The sequence below is a fragment of the Microtus ochrogaster genome, chromosome 7 (assembly GCF_000317375.1).
Source record: "Microtus ochrogaster isolate Prairie Vole_2 chromosome 7, MicOch1.0, whole genome shotgun sequence".
NCBI classification, from domain to species: Eukaryota; Metazoa; Chordata; class Mammalia; order Rodentia; family Cricetidae; genus Microtus; species Microtus ochrogaster.
Genome location: NC_022014.1, coordinates 41,218,636 through 41,232,422, shown reverse-complemented (window position 1 = coordinate 41,232,422; position 13,787 = coordinate 41,218,636).

Here is a 13,787-nt window from a genome sequence, read left to right as displayed (position 1 = left end):
TTTTTGGTTTTTTGTTTGTTTTGTTTTCAAGACAGGGTTTCTCTGTGTAGCTTTGGAGCCTGTCCTGGAACTAGCTCTTGTAGACCAGGCTGGCCTCGAATTCACAGAAATCCGCCTGCTTCTGCGCACACACTAAATAAATGGAAAAACACAGCCTGAGGTTAGTGAACTTGGAGCTGGGTACATTACCCAAAGCCTGAGGTACTTCTTTAGGGAAGAAGAATGAAATCTGTAGGCCACAGGTAGTGTGCAGCAAGGTCACCTTATCCGTCACAGGAGCGAACCACGTAGGGAACTAAGTTCCCTCACCAGGCCTGAAGATGCACATGAAGGCAGAAGAAAGGCACAGCAAAGTGTCCTGGTGGAGAAGAAATGGACCATGGGTCACAAGGAGACGGACAAGCAAGGGCCACGAATGCAAGTGGATTCCCAAATTCTTCTCTTTCCAGAAGAGCTGCTGAAAACAGCTGGTCTGGAAAAGAAGCTTCCGCATTTGTCGAGGTGGTTTGATATTCAATAGCGCTATTAGATTTGGTTTTCCTGAAGTCGTCTGCAGCTTGCAGACACACTGATTTTCTTTAATGAATGAAACTCCATCAGAGCCCCTTAAATTCCAGCCATGTCCTTGGGTTCTCAGGCTTTCACTAGAACTATCAATCAGGCAATGTATATATGTAAATATCCATATTTCATCCCATATGCCAGAGAACCCATGCTGCCGCTGGCTGCTTATTATTTCTGACAGTTGGACGCCTGCTTTGCCTCCAGCTCTGCCGTTCGGGAAGGACCAGTGAATCAGCCTCTAGGAGTCTCCTCTGGGAAAGGGTTTGTCCCTAAGAGAATGGAAATATCTGGAAGAACTCCCTGCGTGGTTGGTATCTGTGAAACGCATTGCTCTTTCGGAGACCTCAAGCAAACCATTCCCAAGGCTCCTCTACTCTGACATCTGGAACATCTGGGGCTATACTTTGGGTCTCTCGAACACCTCAGGTGTAGTATTCAAGGCCCCTGAGACAGAATACTGGAGATAAGCTTACTGTAAGGGTAACTGATGCTATGAATGGACAGAGAGCCCACAACGTGCCAGTGTCTCTGAGATCTCAGGCCTCAGTGCTGCAGACCGACAGCATGGCAGCGGTCCTGCAGAGGAATCAGGGTTCCTTCTCAAAGGTCTCTGAGGAAAGAGGACGCTTTCTGCATAAGCCTGCCACCAGGCCTTCTGATTCCCCAGCAGGTGGCAGGGGAAGTGTGGGACACCAACAGCTGCAGTGGCTCTTCGACACATGGGAGCCTGCAGACTTCCTGCCCCAGGTGAGAAGTGCAGGCACTTGGAGATCCGTTAGCTAGAGGGTCGCATCCAGTGCTCTCCTGTATGGCTGGGAGAGGGGAGGGGTAGCTGCTGGCCGTGTGGCCTGAGCAGCCCTCTGTTGTGGCTTCTAACACTTACCAATGGATGCTTGCACACACACTGGGCACAAGGCCGTGAGCAAAACCAGAGACGTCTCTGTTCTTCCAGGCTGTAAGAAGACAGAGACAAACCAGTCACAGAGGGTTAAACACGGAGATGTCAGAAAGGAAATGGAGAGAGAACCTGGATCAAAAGGATCTGAGTTCTTTGGCATTAGGTAAAGAGTTTCCTGAAAAAGTATTAAGAATCACTTAGTGGGGGGCTGGAGAGATGGCTCAGAGGTTAAGAGCACTGACTGCTCTTCCGAAGGTCCTGAGTTCAATTCCCAGCAACCACATGGTGGCTCACAACCATCTGTAATGAGATCCGGCGCCCTTCTCTGGCATGCGGCATACATCGAGGCAGAATGTTGTATACATAATAAATAAATAAATAAATAAATAAATAAATAAATAAATAAATAAATAAATCTTTAAAAAAGAAAAGAATCACTTAGTGTAGTGGCATTTCAATTATATTTTAATAAATAGAGACTGCCTGAAGATCTGAGAGTAACACAGTCCCACTGGTCAGCCTTACAGACCAGGTTATGGTAACACACACCTTTAATCCCAGTAACCACAATGACATGCACCTTTAATCCCAGTAGCCACACTAGTTGCTATAGAAATCGGGTGGTGCATGCCTTTAATCCCAGCCCTAGAAAGGAATATAAAATGGGGGGGTGAGGGGGACAGCTCTCAGACAGTCTCACTCTGAGATTCTTGGAGGCAAGATCTCCATTTTATTCTGAAGTCAAGATAAGAGCCAATGGCTGGCTGCTTTGCTTTTCAGATCTTCAGGTTGAACCCCCATTTCTGAGCCTAACTTTTATTAATGGTGCTTCAACTTGGGGCTTGGCTCTGAATGAGAATGGCTCCTTAGGCTTATATTTGAATGCTCTTGGTCCTTAGCTGGTGGAACTGTTAGAGAAAGATTAGGAGGCGTGGCCTTGTTGGAGGAGGTGTGTCATTGAGGGTGAACCTTGAAGTTTCAAAAGCCCATGCCAAGCCCAGGCTTTCTCTCTCTGCTGCCTGGGGATAACCCTCAGCTTCTGCTCCAGCACCATACCTGCCTGCCAGCCACTGTGATGGTCATGGACTCGCCCTCTGAAATCGTAAGCCCCCAATACCATATTCATATGATAAGCCACCTGCATACTGAGTGCTAAATGGCTCAGCACAGGGTGATATAGGCACAAGAGCTGACAGGGAAAAGGCAAGTGTGACAGAAAACGGCAGTGCTGCCAGGCCAGAGTAAGATTCAAGCTAAACATGGATGTTCAACCAAGCCATGGTGTGGAAGGAAGATTGTCAACCTCACCACAAAACTCAGAAGTCTTCCACATTGGCCTATTGTCCCAGCAGGAAAACAAATCCAGTTCTAGAGCCTGGAGGTCTCCAGTGGGTGAAACCCCTATGTAGAAAGCATGAAGACCTGAGTTTATGTCCTCAGAAGCCACACAAAGCTGGGCACAGTAGCCCAAATCTGTGAACTCCAGGGTTTCTGTGACAAGGTTGGAGGCAGAGAGAGAAGCATCATTACTCTAGAGTACAGAGCAGCAGAGACAGAAGAGCCAGTGACTGTCCAGGAGCCCAGAGTCCCGCTAGCCTGCTGCACACATCGGGCAGGGCAAGGCAAGGACTGTCTGCTTCCCTCGCCTGAACACCAGCTCCACGGAGCCAGAGCCCTTACCCACCTCACCTCCTTTTTTAGCAGTTGGAAGACAGCCTGACACCAAATTGGCAATCATTCACTGTAGCCTTTCATGGACAGAGACAGATGGGTGAAAACTGACTGTCGAGGCTTAAGGAAATTAGTTAGCGTCTCTGCCTCCCTTTATCCCTTTACCTGATGAAGAGGAAGGTAGTATACTACTTAGCGTCTAGAATACAGGGGAATTGAGATAAATGGAAATGCAGAAGACCTTAGGAAGTATTGGGAGAAAGTACTGGAATGTGTGGACAGAGAGCCACTTCAAAGTGGCAAAATGGAGAAAGAATTTTTTTTTCTTTTGCTTTTAAGGATTTTATTTGAGAAAGGGTCTGTCCCTGTCAACCTGACTAGCCTGGACCTCACAGAGATCTGCCTGTCTCTACCTCCATAGTACTGGGACTGAAGGGGTACACTTCAAGCCCCACCAAAGACATCATTAAATGCCAGGGTGCCTGAAGATGATCATCCTCAGAGTGATAGACAAGATCACATGTGGTCCCTGGTCTTCCAAACCCCAGAATGATCAAGTAAGTACATGTGTGACCAGCGTCTCAAAAGTTCACCAGCAGGGACCAGAGGTAGCCTGATTAGCATGCACAAGGCCCTTGGTTCAGTCCCAGCACCATATCAGCTGGACTTGGTGGCACAGGCTTGTGATCCCAGTTTGGAGATGGAGGCGGGTAGATCGGGAGTTCAAGGTCATCTTCAGTTGTGCAGGGAATTCAAGGCTAGTCTGAGCTACAGGCAACCCAGTCTCAAAAAAAAAAAAAAAGCCATCAGGGACTCTGCAGAAAATGAAATGGTTATTCAGCTGATTCATACCTTCATCCCTACAAGTTGAGGGTAGGAATCAGGGATGGGTTGGGGTGTCCCTGCCTGTGGAATGACCAAACAGCCAAGCATGACTCCTGACAGTGCTCCCCAATGGGCCAATGCCAGACAGCAGATCCATGCCTCTGCCAGCCATCGCTAGGGATGCGTCTTCCCTCTGAGATCGACGTGATCTGGTTAGGCTCTTCAGAACATGAAGGAGGAGAGCACAGTCACCAGTACCCCTGTGTAGACGAAGGTAAATGACACCATGTGGCCCACTTGGCCCACTAACCACAGACTGGAACTAATGGCCCTCGGAAATTAGAAAAGGGTAAAAACCAAACTGTGCACATTCAGGTGTGGGGAGTACAGGTCTCAGAAAGTATCTGTAGTTAGTGGGGACCTCGTCACCACTGTTTGAGCTACTGCAAGACTATGAAGTTTGTTTAAGCAAGAACAAGCACTCAGCGTGGCTTCCTGAGGTCCAGAGTCACTTGGCATGGCCTTTATGTGACACCCTGTCAGAATGTCGAGGCGTACAACTTTAGCCATCCGGAAGCAGAATGGAGGCTCCTCCACCTACTGGCCAAGGGCCAAGAGCAGATGCTGTCACTTCTCTGAAGATCAGATTGGCTGTTTGTGGGAGTGCTACCTCACCAGGTTAAGGGTTTGTGCGTCTGGCACAGAGAGAACCAACAGCAAGTATCAGAGATATTTTGGTAATCCTTAGCTTAAGAACTAATGATATATATATTAGACCACTGCAGCAGGAGAAATAATTAAGAAATTGATGTCTCTAAAAAGAACAAAAAGGGGCTGGAGAGATGGCTCAGTGGTTGAGAGCACTGACTGCTCTTCCAGAGGACCCGGGTTCAATTCCCAGCACCCACATGGCAGCTCACAACTGTCTGAAGATCAGTTCCAGGAGATCTGACACTTCACACTAATGCACATAAAGTTAAATAAACCATAAAAATATTAAAAAAAAAAGAAAAAAGAAAAAAGAAAAAAAATAAAAAGAACAAAAAGGAGAAGAAGAAGAAGAAGAAGAAGAAGAAGAAGAAGAAGAAGAAGAAGAAGAAGAAGAAGAAGAAGAAGAAGAAACCCCTTATAAATGAAGAACTCAAGCTACACAGAACATTTCTCTGGGCTCTTTGGCATGTTCTAACATGCTGGGAGGTGTCTTACGCCTCCATCTGCCCAACATTTGGGCCCTGGACGGGCTGCCTTCTAACAGCTTTTGAACACAATCCGTGCTGCTATGTCTGGTCTATTCCGAACATCTTGAGTTAGCACATATCCATATCAATTCTGCTAGAAGCCAAGCTTTCCATGAGGTCAGAGCACACATACAGAAATAAGCTTGCATAGCTTTTCTGTGATCTCTTCCCAGACTCCAGTGGTGTTAATAACAAGCCGTATACCCTCTCCTTTCTTATTATTTTTAAAAAGGGTTTAAATTGTAATACAGTGTAACGCAAGCACATATCAAAAGTGCAGAAGAATTTCAGGTTAAGGAAGAAACAAACGATTCTTCATTTCCCACCTGCTCCCCATTTATGCTTTACATAGTAACAGCATTTTACACACCCAGAAATTTCCTGTCTGTCCTTTCCTTTCTTTCAACATAGATTCCCCTGAAATATGTCTTTATTTGATACAAATGTTACCCCATCTCTCTCTCTCTCTCTCTCTCTCTCTCTCTCTCTCTCTCTCTCTCTCTCTCTCTCTCTCTCTCTCTCTGAGACAGGGGTTCTCTCCATAGGCCCAGCTGCCCTGGAACTCACTCTGTAAACCAGGCTGACCTCAAACTCAGAGATCTGTCTGCCTCTGCCTCCAGAGTGCTGGGATAAAAGGCATGCACCACCTGGCTTACCCCATCTTTCTTTCCCATCTCCCTTCCTGTATATTCTCCCCAGACCTTGTATCTTAGACATCTTTTATACCTGTACTTCATTCTTATGAGTGGCTATCTGGCATTCTTTAACCAGCTCCCATAGATGGGTATTCTAGATGTTTCTACCTTTTGCTTTTACAAGCACTTTTGTAAAACACATCCTTGGCCCATAAAGTAAGTTCTTACTTTGAACCCTGATTAAACATCCTACTGTATGTTCACCCAACACCAGCATGTCACTGATACTGCTGGGCCTCCAAAGGGAGCTTTTCCCGTGCCTGGTGACTGCCTTTCTGAACAGGAGAGGGGCATTGATACCTCAGGATGCATCATTAATTTTTATAGTGAAGATTGATGATGCAACAATGTACTTTTAAGGGCTAGGTAGCTTCCCATAGTTGTTGGATAAATGCTAACTATTGGTTGTCTTGCTTGTATCCAGAGAGCAGCCAATTGCACGGCAAGGCCATCAGTGGGTTAGTACAATCACAAGTTCTAGGTGGTGCTATGGTAACTACAGTCCGTGAGTTGGTATAATCATGAGCTCTAGGGAGTACTATAGCGATTACAGTCAGTGGGTTAGTACAACCAGAGTTCTAGGGAGCACTCTAGCAACTAGAGTCGTGGGTTGACGAATCCTAAGCTCTGGCGTGGGGGCATTATCATGCATTTAGTAGGACTGTCCAAATGTTCTTTGTTATTTTAAAAGTCATTGTTCTTTTAACATTTTGTTGTTTTATTTTGTTTTTCAAGACAGGGTTCCTATGTGTAATAGCCCTGGCTGTCCTAGAACTTGCTCCATGGACCAGGCTGACCTCGAACCCACAGATGTCCTCTTGCTTTGACTCCCAAGTGCTGGAATCAAAGTCATGCACCACCACACCCAGCTTAATTTTTAAATTATTTATTTGGTGTTACTGGGTGGGTGAGGGGTACACATGCCACAGTGTGCATGTGGAGGTCACAGGATAAATTAAAGAAGTCCGTTCTTTCCTTCCCCCATGGTATCCTAGGACGGAAATCAAGTTGCAAGGTACATAAAGAAGCACCTCTGCCCACTGAGCCATCTTGCCAGCCATCTTTCGACAGCAAAGGAAAACCAACAGAGCTTTGACATTAGAAATGTCCTCTGGCATCACCTCCAAGAAGCCTGGACATTTTTGATGGTATAATGTCACATCACTGCAGCCAGGAGGTGTTAACCTGAAGGAAAGTGGTTCCGACTTCAACAAAGCCATGGTGGCCTTTATCCTGCAAGCCAGGAGCTCTGGGGAAGAAGCTGAACATTGGCACTGTGATTGTTATTCACTCAGCAAACATTTGCTGATCACCTCCCAGAGACCAAGAGGACTGGGAACCAAAGCAGGTGCAAGTCCCGCAGTGACCTCCTGGGCCACCCAGTGTGACCTTGAATTGGCTCCTTCCTCTCCAGCTCCCAATCACAGCGTCTCCAGAGAGCCACCCAGCAAGGCCTCTACTTGGTGTACGTTTAATGGAGGTCTCAAACCAGTGTGTTGCTAACTCACATGGGGGGGTGGAGGGGCACAAAACCCTTCTTAGGTTACTGCCAGCTCGTGGGGATGCTAATTCCCTTGACGGCAGTGGTGGCACACATTTTAATCCCAGAGGCAAGAGGCTCTCTGAGTTCGAGGCTAGCCTGGTCTACAGATGGAGCTCCAGAGTAGCCAGGGCTACACAGAGAAACCCTGTGTGAGGGGTGGGTGGGGTGGGGAGATCACCATGAACTTGGTGGCTCAATACAGTACCTTTCTCACAAATGTGAAGTCTGACGTATGAAATCCAGACCTTGGCGAGGCCAGGCTGTATCTAGGTGGCCTAGGGAAGGATCCTTCTTGCTTTCCCGAACATTCAATGTTTGACAGCCAGCCTCTGTGTGTCCCAGCTTATACATGCATCACTGTAAATTCTGCATCCACTGTCACACGGCCTTGTCCTTTTGGGTCTCCACTTTCCCATAAAAAGAAAACCAGGTGATGTCATGTACCGGTGACCCCAGCACTCAACAGAGGAAGGATTATCAGCCTAAGCTACATAAGGAGCAAGTTCCCAACTCAAATTAAAAGGAGAAAGAAAAGAGGGAGGGAGGGAGGGAGGGAGGGAGGGAGGGAGGGAGGGAGGGAGGGAGGAAAGGGACCAGCCCTTGGAATATGGCCTGCCCTTATCCACATTTACACTAGCGAAGCCCTTGTTTCTAAATGTCACTTGCTGAGCCTCCAAGTTGGGGGATACCATTCAACTCAATACACATACTATTTCCATTTGCTTCTACTGAGGATACAGACTGTCACAGCAGTGTGTCTGCAATTCTGGAAAGACTTGCAGCCTGGAACAACTCGTGGTTAGGGGTAGAGGAGGGTATCTGAGCATCCACGTGTTTTTCAAGGATTCAACATCTGCCCCCTGCAGTGCTGTATGGGCGCACAGGGGATGATGAGGGCAGTAAGCAGGCCTGCACACAGCTACACAGTACCAGGATAACACAGCAGAGTAGGGTAACCTGGGAAGCTTGTGTGAGCCATGGGGATCTGTACAACATACCATGATCATGATTGCTTTAACTAATTGTTGATTACTATTGTGTTCCTTCTGTAATGATCTGTTCTGTCTCTTTAAGAGACAAGCCACGCCCACTACCTCCCCTGGTCCACTGAGGCAGGCAAGTCTTCCTTTTCCAACTCCCCGCAGCCTGGGACCAGCTGCCTTCAGGAGACCTGCGGTGTGGCCTGGTGCCGTTCCTGCCTGGGACTGGCTCCTCTGGGGCCCACTGTCTGCCCCCACTCGGGGGCCTGCAGTGTTTCTGCCACTGTAGCCGCCAGGGATCCTGCAGCATTTTTAATTAATCCATTTCACCTTCTGGGGCATTGTCAAAGTCTCCAGGCTGGCACAAGGACTACAGTCTCTGGCTCTTTGCGTAGGGGGCGGGATCTCACTGTTGGCGTCCTCGGCTCTACGATGACTTCTCTCCCATCTCTCTGTGTCTGTAGGAACGAAAACTCCATCTCCAGAGCTCAGACTCCTTTGTCGGTAAATTACAGACAGCAGTATAACTTTCCAGAGCTCTATGAAGAGAAAGAAGTGTTTAGAGGAACACAATTCATGCGCAGCATTAAACGCAGTGCCGAGTATGAAAATACGCTTAATAAACATTTGTTCTTATTAAAATACCAACTCATTTCCCGGCATCAGAGCCTCTTTCAACAAAGAGAAAAGCTTAGGTTCTTTCATATTAAAAAAAAAAAAATTAACTTTCCAATGACTGTTCGTCTCCAGTTTCCCTCCTCCCACTCCAGAGGGGCCTCTGCCATTTGCGTCATCCCTTGGCTAACATTTATATCCCTGTGGTTCGCTGAGCTTCCGTGCCACTGAACCCTGTGGCCTGTTCTCTGTCTTGCTGATCAACTTCTGACCAGCGACCCACTCTTCTTCTGTACAACAGTTTTCTCTTGGATCCCTGAGGCAACTACCCCCTTCCTATAGTGGAGTTCCCCAATGGCTGCCTCAGAAATATGGGGAGTCTGTTTGTTGTTTGTTTATTCTTTTCTTCTCTCCTAACTGACCTCATCTGACCTTAAGTCATTTAACACCATCTGTCACCTAAGGCTCCCGCCTAGTCCAGCCTGGTCACCTTCCCTGAATGAGGCCCAGACAGTATCTCCAGTCGTGTCTCAGGGCATTTCAGCTGGGGCATGGTGGCACACGCCTTTAGTCCCATCACTCGGGAGGCAGAGGCAGGCGGGTCTCTGTGAGTTCGAGGCCAGCCTGGTCTACAAAGTGAGTTCCAAAACAGCTGAGCTACATAGTTGTCGGGGACCGGCCTCGACAAAAATACCTCTCACCAGGGTAAGGGCGTGGGGATTAGAAATATAGTGAAGAATATGAAGACGTGCATGAAAATCATAAGACGGAGAAACATAGAGCGTAGTATCGGGAGGGAATTCCAGTGAGTAATTCACCCATGTTTAATTTCCAACTACTTAAAACACCCCTGGTCCCAAAAGGTAGGAGTAAGACAAAAGACTGCATTAACATGATACAAGGAAATGAACGCACCAATCACCTTGAGAGAGCAGAACTCTCGGCTCAACAGCTAGATGGGACCTTTGTTTGAGGTAGGGGTGTAATAACCTTGAAGGAACTAGAGGTAAGTTCCAACTCTCTGACTTTTGGTCAACGGGGAAATAGACTCACATTTTCAGGCCTCTACACTTAGTGAGACCCTGTCTCAACAAAACAAAACATTACAAGCATAACGTATTTAAAATCAAACTCCTGGCCCTCCTGTATCCCTCTGTCTTCCAGAGTGGGAAAAGCCCTTCCAGTAGCTCAGGGTAAGCATAGGAGCCATTCAGAATCCTGTCTCTCTTGGGCAGATCGGCTGTGAAAGTCTGTTTCAGTCTCTTGTTAGAGCCAGAACCCCTCAGACCCTAGTCTCCTCGGTGCTGCCACCAAGCCACCTCGGTGCTCTCCGATCTGACAACACTGTCTTCCGGCTCAGCTCCCTGCTCCTTCCCATGACCCCATCAGTCTCTCCCCACCCAGAAGTCAGCATGACCTCACCACTGGCTACACACTGGAAACCCATAGAGAGCTGTAGAAATTGCAGAGCCCAGATCATCTCAGACCAATCAAAAGCTGGCATGGGTGTGTCTGCTTCTGCAAGTTAAGTCACCACCTCCCCCTGCCTAGTAACTTAGGTGGTTTCTGGTCCTTAAATAAAAACCACAGTTCTGGCACCTCCCTTAACTGGCAATTCTTGAACTTCAGCTCTGGCCCACTGCCGCCAGTCTAACTCACTAGGTCTACACAAGGCCTGGTCATCTGTATTCTGAACTGGGGACCATAGCAGGGTCCACTCCCTGGCACAGCCTGCCCTACCACTTCTCTGACAGCATCTTTTTCTCCCTCCACTGGCTTGATTTATGCCAGATGCACCGATAATGTTTCCTCTAAACCAAGCCAGACACGCTCAGTGTTTCTTTGCTGTTTCTTCTGCCTTTGGATCCCCACCTGCCACCTCTAAAATCACCTGATCATGTGACACTTCTCTGATACCTTTTTAAAATCACTACCTTTCAGCCTGTCCAGGTGGCTCAGTGGTGAGAACCCTGGCTGCGGCAAGCACGAGGACCTGAGTTAGATCCTTAGCCTCCACTTAGGAAACTGGGCTTGGTCTGGCTCAAACAGCGCTGTAGGAAGCAGAGATAGCAGGATGACTTGGGCTCGATGGCTCCCAGACTAGCTTTAGTTCTGGGTTCAGAGGAAGACCATGCCTCAAGGGAATATAGCAGAGAGTTGTAGTGCAGGATTCCTGATGACATCCCCTGGATGGACACACACGCACGCATGCGCGCGTGCACACACACACACACACACACACACACACACACACACACAATTACTCCGCTCCTCCCCTCTGAATCCCTCACTTCCACTTCACTTTTTCCATAGACCCAGCCATCCATCACGTGTTGACACATATATGTATCTGGCTTCCAGCCCCACATATGCCAAAGCATAGACTTAATGAAAGCCAGGACTTTTGTTCTCACTGATAAAGCCACAGCATGTCAAACAAACTACTATGCCTGATCCACAAGTCTCAACAGCGAATGGAATAAAGAAAACCCAAACCAAACTTCCTGTAATTCTGGGGGCAGCCAGCAGAGGCTGCTGTGGTGTCATTGATCGGACACGGGGCACATGGCGCTTAGCAATCAGTCAGCTGTTCCCAATCCTTGGTGGAAAACAGCAGGCAGTGGCACAGCCACCAGCCAGGCCCAGCTGGGGTACGGATGTATGTTTATTATCATCTCCAAGAGCTTGGTGGGGGTGCAGATTTCTGGAGATCAGCTGCAACCCACATCCAGTACGCTTTTTGCCGGGGAAGTACCAGGGTGAGGCCATTTCAACAAATCCACAATGTGCGGACAGACACCAACTCCTGGGGAAAGAGGGAATCTGGCCAGCTCCAGGAAAATACAGTCCAGAACTGGAGTTAGAGTGAGCATGTGAAGCTGACATCCTGACATCCAGAAAACAAATTCCCAAGAATTACAGAGGGCACAGACAGGCAGGACGCCCGGCCTGAAGGCTTCGTGCCCCGGAACGTCTCCGCGCTCCGTCTTCCCTGACTCCTAGCTTGCACAGGCGCAAATACATGCAGACAGCTGCAGCCCCAGCTCTCCTGAAGCTCATCCGCCTTTGTTCTTTATGACAACGTGGTGCAAAAACGTTCTGGGCTTAGGAATTTAAAACAAGCAGACAAGCTGTTGTCCCACTTCTGGGCTGCCTGTGACTCAAGACTTGAGTGCTTGAAAAGGGTGATCTGCACACCTGCGTCTCTGTATAATGCTAATCAAGGGACTGGGACGCTGAGAACATTCTGGGAGGCATCCAAGTGCCCTGATATAGGGGGTGATGTTTTAGCTTTCACTTACTAGGTCTTTTTGGTTTTTTTTTTTTTTTGTTGTTGTTTTGTTTTGTTTTGTTTTTCCAGACAGGGTTTCTCTGTATAGCTATGGAGCCTGTCCTGGAACTTACTCTGTAGACCAGGTTGGCCTTGAACCCACAGAGATGCGCCCCTGCCTATGCCACCTAAGTGCTTGGATTAAGGATTAAAGGAGCCTGCTGCACCACAGCCACCTCCACTGCCACCACCATCACCACCACCACTACTGCTGCTGCCACCTGCCAGACTAGATCTTATCTGAACCATTTTCCTGGCTGCAGAATTCAAGGGGGCCATGAGGTCATTTGTATATAATTTGCATATAGTTTAAGACTATTTGCTAAACATTCCAAAACCCTCACCATGGGCTCAGAAACCCATTGCAAACTTAATTTCATTTAATCCACCTGAAAAATCAATGAGCTGAAGCCTGTTCTACTCTCCCATTATCTCAACAAAAGAAATGAAACTCACTTCTGTTAAGTAACTCTAAACGAGGAGTTGTAGGCCCAGGCCGTCAGCCCCCTCTCCTGTCCTCTGCATCACAGGCTGTGGAGTGGGCTGGAAGAGCAAGCGAAATGCCGCCTGGCTTTACTACACGCTTGTCTTCTGCGAGTTGTTGATTTTCCTACTATAAAATGAATTCAGCCTTTCCCTTGGAAGTTTGTGAAGACTGAAGCACTCGGCCTGGTGGACTCACTAAACAGCAATTTGTCATGGGCTGTAGGTTGGGAGCACTGGTGCATTTGCTGAGGACCACAGCTGGTTCCAACACCCACTCTGGGCATATTACAACCACCTGTAACTCCTGTTTCAGAGGATCTGATGCTCTCTTCTGGCCCTTGTGGACACTGCACACATATGATGCACATACACATAAATAGATGATAGATAGGTAGTAGATAGAAAGATAGATAGAAAGATAGATAATAGATAGATAGATAGATAGATAGATAGATAGATAGATAGATAGATAGATAGATAACCAAAAGTTTTATGGTTATCCTGAGCAGGGATATCCTGAGAGTCCCAAAATGGGATACAGACCTAAAAAGAGAATTCTAGACAGATGAATCTCAAAGGGCTTAAAGAAAGTGTCCAAAAAAAAAAAAAAGAAATAAAAAAAAAAAGAAAATGTTCAACCTCCTTAGCTATCAGAGAAATGCAAATCAAAAACAACTCTGAGATACCATCTTATATTTGTCAGAATGGCCAAGATCAAAAACACTGATGACAGCTTATGTTGGAGAGGATTTGGAGTAAGGGGAACACTCCTTCATTGCTGGTGGGAGTACAAACTTATACAGCCACTTTGGAAATCAGTATGGCGATTTTTTAGAAAATTAGGAAACAATCTACCTCAAGACCTGCAATACTGACAGGCGGTGGTGGCGCACGCCTTTAATCCCAGCACTAGGGAGGCAGAGGCAGGCAGATCTCTGTGA